This window comes from Engraulis encrasicolus, chromosome 15, assembly GCF_034702125.1.
Source record: "Engraulis encrasicolus isolate BLACKSEA-1 chromosome 15, IST_EnEncr_1.0, whole genome shotgun sequence".
In the NCBI taxonomy this organism is placed as follows: Eukaryota; Metazoa; Chordata; class Actinopteri; order Clupeiformes; family Engraulidae; genus Engraulis; species Engraulis encrasicolus.
The window spans coordinates 2,603,114-2,616,021 of record NC_085871.1 but is presented as its reverse complement, the minus strand read 5'-3'; the positions used below and the strand labels follow the sequence as shown (position 1 = coordinate 2,616,021).

Sequence of the window (12,908 nt, the reverse complement as noted above, 5' to 3'; positions counted from 1 at the left end):
AGTTTGTGAGGGGGAAAAAAAGCTCATTGAGGTCTGAGAAAAAAGACCCCCTGTAGTCAGGAAGAAACCTCAGGCAGAGACCAGCGGCCACCTAGGGGAGCCCCCTGCCAGGGCTGGATTGCGAGTAGTAAGGGCGCTGCGGCGGCTGGGACACTATGACGTCTTGGCAGCTAGGAGTTGGCAAGGATACAGTTAAAATCGTTGGCTGGGGTTTATAAAGGTGGTAAAGTGTCTTATTTTTCATGTTAAGAGTTGTCTTGCTTTACGACAAGTTAAAAGAGGGAGTATGTAGCTAAGCTAGTGAAAGTCAATGGATCACTGTAGCATGCTACACGGATCCATTGACTTTCCCTAGTTTAGCGACATACTCCCTCTTTTAACTTTTCTTAAAGCAAGACAATGGCTACATGAAAAATGACACGATACATGAAAAATAAGACACTTAACCACCTTTATTAACTCTGGCCAACGATTTTAACTGTAAGCCCCAAAATAGTGCCACATCCCTTTAATCACCCAGCAAAATGGCTAGTAGATCCTAATTTTACCTAATGGGTCAAAGTGGGTACAGTAGTAAGTTCTTTTCTACCAGCCAAACTGAAATTTCACCAGCATTTGGTCGGTTGACTGGTGTTCATTTTAGAGTCCTGTTTATCACTAGATGGGAAATGCAATGTTAGTGGGCACCTCCTGATGAGGGGAAAGTGTGGTGATGCGATGTCTATTCTTGGGTACTGTAAAAGTACAATACAGCATAGAATAAATCTGACACTACTGGGATTGGTAAATGAACTTCATGTCAAATTACATTTGTTACAGTGCCAATGGTGCTAATGCACTGTGCTAGGTTTTTGTTAGTGAAGATGTTTTTCTGCTTGCACACAGCAAAACCTGACAATGGGGATGCAACATCAATGCCAGCATGCCCATATCAGGGGTGGGATATTGAGTTGGTCCACATTACGTGTACAGCATTCCCCAAAGGGACTCAGTTCTAACTAGGTACTTGCCGGCCTGCATCAACAAAACACTTGTACATGTGCATCACTTATTGGCTGTGCAATTCTCACACATTGAATTACATTTGTGAATATTGTCCCATCTTAATATCAAAACCCACAAGTAGGTACTTCAAGAAAGTTGTTAGTGTGTCACTTTGAATTCAAAGTGTGTGGGGGGGGTTGTTTTTTGTAAAGACTGGGCAGGTGAAACAGCTCAGTGGGCTGCATGTACCCCTGGCCAATATATGGCCACCTCTGCCCCATATCAACCAAAATCATATGTCTGAGTAAACTGATACTGCACATTCACTACGACGTAAAAGCATAGGCGTAGCCATGGGTGGGCCTGGGCCTGCCCCATTCACATTTGACAGTTAACTGTTGCCTCATTGACCTATAATTAGGCATAGCACTGAGCAATAATTAATGATTTTGTCAAAAGTCTGGTTCATCTTCTGTGATTTTTATGATTTCAATGTCAAAGTATCATTTTTGAGCGCAGTATTATATCTACCTACACGCTTTCGGGTTGGGCCCGTCCGATTTTTTCTGGGCCCACCTGTTTTATTATTTCTGCCTACGCCCCTGCGTAAAAGGTGTACAGGTTGTTGCCCATAAGCTGGACAACATGCAGTTAACGAGCAACACCTATGGAGGGTGCCCACACTAGATTTGCATCAGATAACTTTTCATGTATGCCTATAATTTTGTACGACATAATTTCCCTTCAGTTGGTATGTAGGCCTACTGACATTTTTGAATAGGTAGGCCTAGCCTATTCTTAAGCTTTTATACTGGTCTACATGCAACAATTTACTATTGATATCCTAAAGTTACCGTTTTATAACTAGGCCTTACAGTAAGGCGATAGTGCCGTGTTTTTTTCCTCAATGACTTGTATTTAAAAAAAAAAAAAAAAAGTGGTAAGACCATAGTGTGTGCGTTGCGCTCCAGAGAGAAATAACACAAGAGGAGGACGGAGTCAGGTGTGCAATATTATCGGTCATTTTTATTTTTTTTACAAATTTCCAACGCACCAAGTTAAAAACACAGCATCACAATGCACCAATTTTCCAACTGACCAACACACCAATAATTAAAATAATGGCAGCAGCAGTCTGGGTCTGAAGGCCCTCACAGGACAAGCGACTCAATAACAAAGTTTAAGCTTTGCGCTCGCTTCCAGATAATGTAGTAAGCTTTGCTTTTAAAGGGTCGGGTGCAGCTGGGCATCATCTTCAATCAGCCATCTCCTTCATGACACCCAGTCAAGCAGGGCTAACGTTCTCGAAACCTTCGTTGCTAACTAATGTAGCAACTAACGACCCAGCTGCGACAAAACTGTTTCTGGAACACTTCGTTCGGACTTACAAAGTACCAATGTTTACAAGTAGCCTAATGTAGTTAGTCGTTCGTCCGATGTTGGTGCGAACGACGCAAGTGTTCCTGCAAAACGAAGTAGGGGCTGTTCGTTAGTACTAGGCCCTATAGTCTAGGCAAAGGGTGGAGAAATCGCTCGCAAGGTGATAAAAGCATGAAACTTGGCACAAGTGTTCATTAGGACATGCTTATCAATTTCAGGGGTGGAGCCACCCAGAATTCAATGTTGCATAGCAACGGTTGCTAGGCAAAGCATTTTCTTAAGCAACCAGCATCACGGATAGAGTTTCTTAGCACTTTTGTGGTGTCATGATGTCTGTCCTTGTTCATTAGGACATGCTTATCAGTTTCAAGGGTGGAGCCACCCAGAATTCAATGTTGCATAGCAACGGTTGCTGGGCAAAGCATTTTCCTTAGCAACCAGCATCACGGATAGAGTTTCTTAGCACTTTTGTGGTGTCATGATGTCTGTCCTTGTTCATTAGGACATTCTTATCAGTTTCAAGAGTGGAGCCACCCAGAATTAAATGTTGCATAGCAACGGTTGCTAGGCAAAGCATTTTCCTTAGCAACCAGCATCACGGATAGAGTTTCTTAGCACTTTTGTGGTGTCATTATGTCTGCCCTTGTTCATTAGGACATGCCTATCAGTTTCAGGGGTGGAGCCACTCATAATTCAATGTTGCATAGCAATGGTTGCTATGCAAACCATTTGCCTTGGCAACCAGCATCACTGATAGTTTCTTAGCACTTTTGTGGTGTCATGTCTGAATCTAGAGTACTTGTCCTAATATCACTGCAATAATGGTTAAAGAGTTGATATACTTACTTACTTAATCCTCTTCTTCCCGGATGGGAAATAAGGCTTCGACGACTCGACGCCATTCATCTCGCTGTTGTGCTAGTCTCTGTGCCTCGCCCCATGTAAGCTTCATCTCCTTCAGCTCCCCTTCAACTGTTCTCCGCCAGGTGTTCTTTGGCCGCCCAGGCTTACGTTTTCCCGGTGGTGTCCATCTTAACGCTGCCTTTGGTATCCTCTCATTTTCCATTCTTAGAACATGGCCTAGCCATCTGAGTCGCCGGAGTTTTATTTCAAGGACCACATCTCTGCATCCTGTTTTGGTGTACAGCTCCTTGTTTGTTATTTTGTTGGGCCAGAAGATTCGGCAGATTTTTCTAAGGCACCCATTGTGGAAGGCACTGATTTTATTCATGTCCCCTTTAACCACTCGCCAGCATTCAGAACCATACATAAGGACAGATTTCACGCAGCTGTTGTAGAGCTGAATCTTGGTCCTGAGATGGTACTGTCGGGACTTCCAGATTGGCTGTAGTCTTGCGAATGCCCCACGAGCTTTTGAGAGCCTTGCTTGAATGTCTTTTTTCGCACCATTGTCCTTGCTGATGAGGCTCCCCAGGTATGTGAAGTCCTCTGCAAACTCGAGTGGCACGCCATTGATGGTGATAGGTGTAGGGTTGGTGGTGTTTATGCATATGAAGAGTTGATATACCGGAGATAATTTCCTCTTTGTTATTCTTGCCATTCTAACTCATTCTTGTATTGTGCTCATCTAAATTAAAGAGAGTTTAAACACTCATACAATTTTACAGTTGCTATTCCTGTATCCAAAGAAAAAGGCAATTGCCTGACAACATACAACATTTAGGAATTACACTTTCAAATTCCTGACAGTAAAACACATACAATTCAGATAATAACCATAGACAATGCTTGCTTGGTTCACACCAGACCATACCACAAGTTAGATATGGTCTGTAGACCGCCTACTGATTTCTCATAGAGAAGAGTGGTTTGCGATTGCTAACGGCCATTTATTTGCTGTTATCATTAAGTGTTATCATTTGGTCTATATGTAGCCCATAGCCAATTGTGTCAGTTACTGTATATTGAAACAAACTGAAAGCTTCCGTTTGTCAAGTACTGTAATACACGTCATCATCTTTCCACCCCTCCCCACTTGCTGATTGGCCCCCAAGATCTAGTTGCCTCACTGAGGGATAGAATCCATGCAAGCTTTTCAGACTGGAATGTGCAAAGCAACATAGGATTTCCCAGGCTAAGACAACACAACTGATACTGTGTAGGCAGCAGTGGCTTAAGCACTCATTCAAACCCAGATTGTCTGTTTTTGTCTAGATTCAGCCCATTAAGGTTAAGGTTAAGTAAGGATAAGGTTAATAAGAGTGTTTTCCACACCTTCATATATGGCTGAAGAGAGTTTGAGCCCCAGGAACTGTCATTAACTGGCACAGAAAGATGACTGTAACAATACGCATCGCATAAGCTAAGCACTTGGCAGTGAAATTGTATATTTTGTACACATTGCAATAATCAGGTTAATGATAGAATGGTACGTCAGTAGGTTTTTGGATAGAGAAACAGTACAGCGCTTCTATTCCATTTGATAAAGGTTCAGTGTAAATACTGTAAGAATTAAGTTAAGACAAGGATGTGAAACTCAGGCCAGGGGACCAAATTTGGCCAACCAAACCAAATTTGTATTACAGTTGGCCCACATACACCATCAATACATAGACAATGTGACTTGAAGGCAAAATTCAGTCAGTCCGAGTTAGAGTACTTTTATAAATCCACAAAGCAAAATTTTGTTCATCACAAGAATTATGAGTGTGTCCAGACTAGTGTAACAGCACATACATAGTTTGTTAGTTTTAAATTTGGATATTTGGAATATACAAAAAGTAATTATATATTAATACAGTAATAGGCAAACAGTACCCATGATTGTAACCAACTGCTAACCTGACAACTATTGGTTAAGAGAAAAACATTTCTTTGCATTTCATGACTATAATCTGCTGCTATTAAACCATATAATTTTAGACAGACTCCATTCATTTTGAAAACATGTTACAGTTGTCTAAATGATTTGTAACACATAATCCATTTAGGATTTTATAATTAGTTCCTGGGTATGCATGTCAATAATCACTTTGTCATTTGACACAACACAGGCAAATGATGTTGTTCATGCAGGCATCTTTCTTTCCAAAGTTGTAATTTTGTGCTCTGAATGATCAGTATGCAGTAGGCACATGTAAAATGCAGTGAAATAAAGAGAGGCCTGACTTGAAGTGACACTTAAAGCCCCTCATTACTACAAATGTGTTCAAGAAGAACTTAAGTGAGAATAATATTCACATAATTGCAATGCTTTGTGGTTTCTAGAATGACACCAAAGGAGTCACAATGCCCCATTTGCTATATAACCTTTCAATGTATTAATACAGTGATATAGCGAAGTCAAGATACACATATCATACCACAGAACTGATTAAAACTGTGATGTTGATGTTTGTTGCTCAGGAAAGTTCATTGATTATGAAAGGTCATAATCATACATATTGCAGTATTTGAAGCATTATGATGCATTATTTTAGTGATATTAGGGCAAGGAGTCAATATTTAGACATAACAACAAAATTGCTGGGAACTGTATTACTGATGCTAGTTGCTAATGAAGATGCTTTACCTAGCAACTGTTGCTAGGCAACATTGGATTTTGAGTGGCTCCACCCCTGATATTAAGTAATATTAGGGCAAGGAGTCAATATTTAGACATCATAAAATCACAAAATTGCTGGGAACTGTACTACTGATGCTGATTGCTAAGGAACGGTTGCAATGGTTGCTAGGCAACATTAAATTCTGAGTGGCTTCACCCCTGATATTAAGTAATATTAGGGCAAGGAGTCAATATTTAGACATCATAAAATCACAAAATTGCTGGGAACTGTATTTCTGATGCTGGTTGCTAAGGAAGATGCTTCACCTAGCAACTGTTGCTAGGCAACGCTGAATTCTGAGTGGCTCCACCCCTGAAATTTATAAGCATGTCCTAATGAACATTTGTGCCAAGTTTCACGCTTTTATCACCTTCCGAGCGATTCTCCCATTTTATTATATGGTTGTGACGTCATCGGTCGAATGCTCCATTCATTTCAACGGGGCTCCCCAACGTTCGCACGTCTGTTATTTTTCGATAACGGACGGGTTGGTCTATAACAGACCGCTGTCAATGGCAACAAGACTTTTCACTGCTAAAGCGACTTTTCAACAAGACTCTAATCAGCTGCTGTGATAGACAACACCTGTTGTCCTGGCTAGCTGTTGCCTAGCGGTGTTCCAAAACGGCACTGTTTTGTTTTGCGCAGCAACAATCTTAACATTAAATAGGCCTAAAGAAATGTCCCCACCATGTGTGAGTCATTTAAGTATATCCATATAATAAGCGGGTTAACTTTCGGCGAGTCGGTCGCTTTGTGGAATAGCAGCACTTCAGAGAGAACAAGACCCCTCCGCTCCGCGTCGGGGTCTAAAGATTCTCTCTGTCGTGCTGCTATTCCACGGTAGCGACCTTCTCGCCGAACGTTAACCCTTACATATTGCACCCATTGCCTAGACTACTACTGTCGGAATTGGAACGACTAGCATGGTTAGCTAGTTCACCTTTGTTTTGGGAAGCACGTCACTCTTGCTCGTGGTTTGGGGCGGGTTCAGGCAGAGTTCAAGCAACATCGATCGATTACTGCCACCAAGTGCACAAGCCTCCGACCCATACTACACCAAATGTCTAGTCATGTTACGAACAGGGCTGGAAAAAAACCCCACCAACACAATATTCAAACAGGGGACAAAAATATTGTCCAAATATAGTAGGAAATTATATGTTTCACTATCGTGCTTCACGAGCTCCGATCGATCAAAGCTGCGCCAAAAAAATAACCGTTTGATTACCATCGGGATTTGAACCCACACCAAAAGCAGCATCTCGCATGAATGTAGATTATTTAATTGCTCACATATCTCCACACATAACAAAGCCAATAGCACATTTTGATTAAACTCCAACAAGCATAGGCTACATGGAAATACATGTAGCCTATAAGTTGCCATTGCGAAATGCGCTGTTCACTATTATTTTTAAAAGGCACCAGTGTCCTTCTTGTAGGCCTATTCCTTGCATTGTAGGCTATGCCTTAGTCCACAAGAACTCCAAACTACATCGTAGGCTACAACAAGTTCAAAAAATGGACATTATGCAACTGCCCTAGTATGTTGAAATAGTGCGTAATGGGAAGGCACTCGGAAAGGCGAACGCTCGATGACGCGCGTGATGACAAGAATAGGACACTTCTTCGCGTTACTAGGTCTTATAGTATTCATATTCTTCTTTTCATTTCAATTCTACTATTGTAATACAAGTCTGTCACAAGTAGCCGGCCAATAGGCTACTGTTAAAGCAAATGTTGTTTCAGCAGTGAGCACACTCCAAATAGCGCCATGGCCCATGGCGCACGAAGTGCAGTGCAGTCAGGGGGATCAGAAAACAACACAGCGCATCGTGTCATTCTTTCTCTAGGCCTATCTGTGTGAATTGGGCCATCGTTTTGTGTTTTTGTAAAATACAGGTGAAAAGCAATTTGACTTGGCCTTAATGTGACTGCGGCTACGAGGCAAAGACTCTCGGATGCCAGAGCTCCACAAGCGCGCCCAACAGCACGCGTGGATCGGCCACTTTACGCACGCACACAGAGGTTGGATAAACAGTTACGCAGAGGAATAGGCACCTGCGTTTAATGTAGGCCTATCTTACTGAGGGAATCGAAATCTTGTCACACTGAAAATGCCTTCGCGCTACCATTCACCGCCCATTGCTCTTCATTGATGGTGATGTGTAGACCGACATTTGGTTATTGCATTTAATGGGGTGGATTTTGGGGATATGATTGTGTTAACAGGTCTTTTCCGACGTTGAAGGACTTTGAATGTGCCATGTTTACAGACATTAACGGCCCCTTCCATAGGTCCCTTCCTGCGGGTCTTTATGTACAACGGCAATAATGGCAGTTCCACCCGCTTACGTTGCGCGTAAAGACGCGTGCAGACTGGAAAATTAAAGAAACATTCTGATATGTTCGAAAACTGACTTTTTCACTTTTTTCAGAAAAAATTATAAAACCTGTTTCCAACAGCATTTCCAAATAGCTGGGTCTCTTACCGTCCTAAAAGGGCCTAATCGTCACGCGCTGGATAGAAGCACCAAAATCGGTGTAGACCTTCCTTAGGGTGTTCTCCATCATTTCAGAAGGGGTGCCCCAAATTTCAATGTCATTAAGGTCATTTTTATGGGGTAAATCCAAGATGGCTGCCCAAAACCAGCCAATAGTAGTAAAATGCTGTACTGCCTGGACATAATGGTGTTATGGGCCAATCCTATTTGTGTGTGATGTATACAAACTGAACTTTGAAAATATGTGCAAAACTTACCATAAAAACAATGTTATATATGTCTTATTTAGATTCAAAAACAGGAAAATCATAAAAACCATGGTCAGAATGAGATCACTCTACAATTGAGAGCTCATTTCTGGGCATTTAGCTATTGAACCAACATTCATTAAGAGTTTTAAAAATTTGCAGTGGGTCATATCTATAACATCCAAAAAGAAAATTGTGGTTAGAAGAGTATTGAGTAAGAATTGTGGGGAGAAGAGATAAACCCTTGAACTGGGCCACACATAACTGTCCCAATGTTAGCATGCTAGCATTAGCAGGTTCAGACACTCAGTCTGCTCTTCAGATAAAGATGGAAAACAATAATTTTAATCCCACTTACACATGCGCGCACACACACAAACTACTACTACTTCCTTAGGACCCCCTCAATGATTTAACCCTAGGAGTCCAACAGAAATATATGAATATCAATCAAGTCAATAATACATGTAGGCCTACATATCAAGTGTCAGTGACAGCTGTCAAATGACAAATGTATGCTGATTAATGTTCAGATATGTATATCACAGTCCTAAGTGTACAATGGAGTGATAAGGGCATTTATGCTTAGGAAATTATGAATAATCAATATGCAATACACCATACACACAGTATATTGACAGATACTTTGTTTTAAAAGAGCAAAATGGTAACATGTCTGTTTTTCCATCTACTTTTGGCTTTAATCTAGATGACATGTTGGCTACCTAACCACTTAATTTATTGTTTGCTCGTTATTTTTTTATTTGTGGGTGTGGTCCTTTGTTTAAAACATGTCTGCCTGCCTTCCCTCTCTCACATAGGCTACTAAAATAGGAGAGGGGGTTAGATCTTTGAGTGGCATGTGGCATGTATGTGTCAGTGACATGCGGAAGTGCCGCAGTGACATGTCCATTAATTTTATATTAACCACAGACTTATACTAATTATTATCAATAAGTGTAATAGTATTTATTAATAAAAAGTATTATTTTTAATTATTTATGTATTCTAGGTCTGTAATTACAACAGTTAACGGGCATGTCAAGCGCCGTCACGGTTGGCATGTCACGCTGGTTACTATGGTTACAGTGGCTACTACGATGTCAAACTGTGCCTACCCTTAGCAAAAAGTAGTAAACTTAAAGTATATTTTGTTAAGTATACTTAAGTACAAGTATAAGTATACCAAGTATACTTGAGACCATGTACTTTCAGTATACTAGAAAGTATACTAATTTAATACTACTTTATACTAAATTGGAACATTTTAAGTTTATAAAAGTATACTTATAAGTTCATTTCAAGTTTACAAAAAGTATACTTTCAAGTACATTCATCAATGCTTGGTGTATCCCTCTTGAATACTTCAAGTATACTACAAGTGTACTTATTTATATACTGCCACTGTACTGGTTATATACTTCCAGTTCATGTTTCTAGTTTATTGTAGTATTCCTCAAGTGTACTTTATATGAACTTTGGTTATTTTACTAGTTTACTACAAGTATACTTTATGTTTATTCATCATATATTGTAGATTATGGTTTATATACTTGAAATAGACTCCTTAGTATTCTTAAAGTTTATTCATAGGCTACTAAATGTACAGTGTACTGAGTGTGATGTATTTACAAAATCAGAAGACACAATGTTGAAAATAAGTTTGATTTATTTATTTCATATTTATTTTTACATAATATGTTGACATTTAGGACTTCTTTTCGTTTACTTGCTTGGTGTTGTTGTACTTCTGTCTTATTATTCGTCTCACATCTTGCATGGTGGTCAGGGAATTTCGCCTGGGCATGAGCTGTGAGTGCAAACACACATACAGAACAAAAACATTACATAAATGTTATTCTTATTCATGGTCCACAATAAACACACAATTGTAGGGGAGATGATTTATCAAAGGTCTACAATTTAAAAACAATGGGCAGCATGTTGCTAATGAGTGACATCAAGTGCTAATTCCTCTATAATTTACAACTGAAAAACATTGACTGTTCACCATCATAATGAAGCATTACTTGAGTTGTTTAAAAAAATAATAATAATTGTGTGTGTATATATATATGAATCAATGTAAAAAATGTATCTTTTTTTTGTAAATTCAGTGCAGTGTTGGCCTATAGTCTATAAACTACCTCCATAACATGATAGGTTAGGAAATGGTATGATGACGTCCCCAAATATATCATGAATACTACATCCAGTACAGTTGAACATGCTTTCTTTCTAACTGATGTGTAAAATCAAAAGGTGTAGAGAAACACTGTAGTAAACATTTGCCCACATTAATAAACACAACACTATTAATATATGATTATGTATTTACCATATCATCAGGCTCAGATAACACTTGAGAGCTCTGTGCAGAAGGTAGGCAATCTCCAGGTGGTGTGTTGACCAGGTTGATGGAGGTGTTGGGGCCTTGTCACTACTACTCCTGGAAGCTCTGTAAAGGGGATGAAAACAAGACAACAAACGCTTTGTGTTATTATTCTGTTTTGAGACCACTTTAACACATTGGACTGGTCATTTCTGTTGACTGGACCGTGACTGGAAGTGGAGCTAATTAGGCAGGGACAGGTGCCACGATGAGTCAGACTTTTTAGATTGTCAACAACAAAAATATGTTGGTAGCTACACGGACCTCCGCCATGTTTTTCTGAACATTTTGCATTCGAGGCGAGATACAATATTCAGAAAACACGACGAGCATCCGAGCGGCTTTAAACATAGTTTGTGGTTTATCTAAAGAGACTGTGGCTGTAACTGTAATGTGTAGGCCTAATGCTTAATACGAACGGAAAAAAAATCACCAATAACTTTTACCATTGGATCAGTCTGTTTAAGCTAGCCGGGTAAGCTAACGGTTAGCATATAGAGCTAAGCACAACTAGACAGCCACAAACTAATATTGGACCACTTCTTGCAAGTGTAGAATTATCTCTTGGCACTTACATTATATCTGGCACTAGAGCCAAAACGCAATTTTCGTTGACATTGTTGTCACTGCGTTGTGAGTGAGTGGTTAAACAGCTGTCTTGCTGCATGGTCAACTGTCACTTAGGTAGGCTGGCTTTATGTACAGAGTAGACCCCACTTTGGGAACAATGCTACTGAGAATCAATACAATTCACAACTTACCAGCAGTCATCAAAACCTTTCCAGGAAAAAAGGCTGGGCCGTTTGACTTTTTCCTGTCGTTAATCTCCCCCTTTATCTCCATCCATTCGTCTTCTTCCAGATCAGGGCACTGAGTGATTTACTGTTGTTGGACATAATTGCCGGTCGTCAGGACTTATTCATGAAATCTTCCCATCTTCCACAGTCTTGTCCTTGATATAATAATTGGCAAATGCCATTGTAATCTATAAATTGCGTTTTTTAGCTCTTCTCCAGCTCGGTGGTCTTCTTTGCTTCTCTTCAGCAGCGGCAGTTATTTTTTGCGAACGACACGCGCGGTGAGCCCTAATTTGAAATTGGGCCGCCCCCATTGGCTGCCAGATATGGGGCGGGACCATGGGCAGAACTGCAAACGCGGTTGGGTCGTGGATACCGGAAGTTACTGACGGTTAGGTTTAAGATTTATTTTATTTGGGCACATTTTAAAATAATAATAATGATAATGATAAAAACATTTCTTTACTGACGTTAGGGTTAGGGATTGTTTTGGTCAGGGCACATTTTCGCATGAAAAATGCAACATAAATATGTCACTTCCGCTCTCGACCCCTGCCAGAGAATTTTCTTTTCTTTCTTTTTTTATTGTAGAAAATCATCACATGGAGGGGTTGGACAAAATAACTGAGACACCTGTCATTTTAGTGTGGGAAGTTTCATGGCTCAAGTGGACCAGCCTGATCTTCATTAATGGCACATTGCACCAGTAAAGTGAAGTGTGTGAGAGCACATTTTTGCTCAACATTTTGCAATGCACACATTAGGGTGACATGTCAGAGAGTTCAAAAAGGAGAAATTCTTGGTGGGCCTATAAAGATGAATTGAGCACCCTTACTTTGTACTTAAAAGTGTTAAACTCCAGTATTAGCCTATATTAATAAATAAATTAAATGTTAAACACAAGTCAATGACTTGTAGGCTAGGTAGGCCTACTTGTTATGCACTTGAAGTATTAGGACTTCTTTCAGACTAATGTAAAAAGTATACTTAAGTATAAGTTTTAGTATAAAAATATAAGTGTAAGTCTAGTATAC

General features: G+C 40.0%; 1 long non-coding RNA gene across 1 annotated transcript; it reads right to left on the bottom strand.

Moving 5' to 3' along the window:
* Positions 1–10,336: 10,336 nt before the first annotated feature.
* Positions 10,337–12,237, bottom strand: LOC134464389 (uncharacterized). Its single transcript, XR_010037873.1, has 3 exons — positions 11,839–12,237; positions 11,024–11,143; positions 10,337–10,495 (listed from the first exon to the last, which is right to left on the bottom strand). It is a non-coding gene; the product is annotated as an uncharacterized LOC134464389 (long non-coding RNA).
* Between the last annotated feature and the right edge of the window lie 671 nt (positions 12,238–12,908).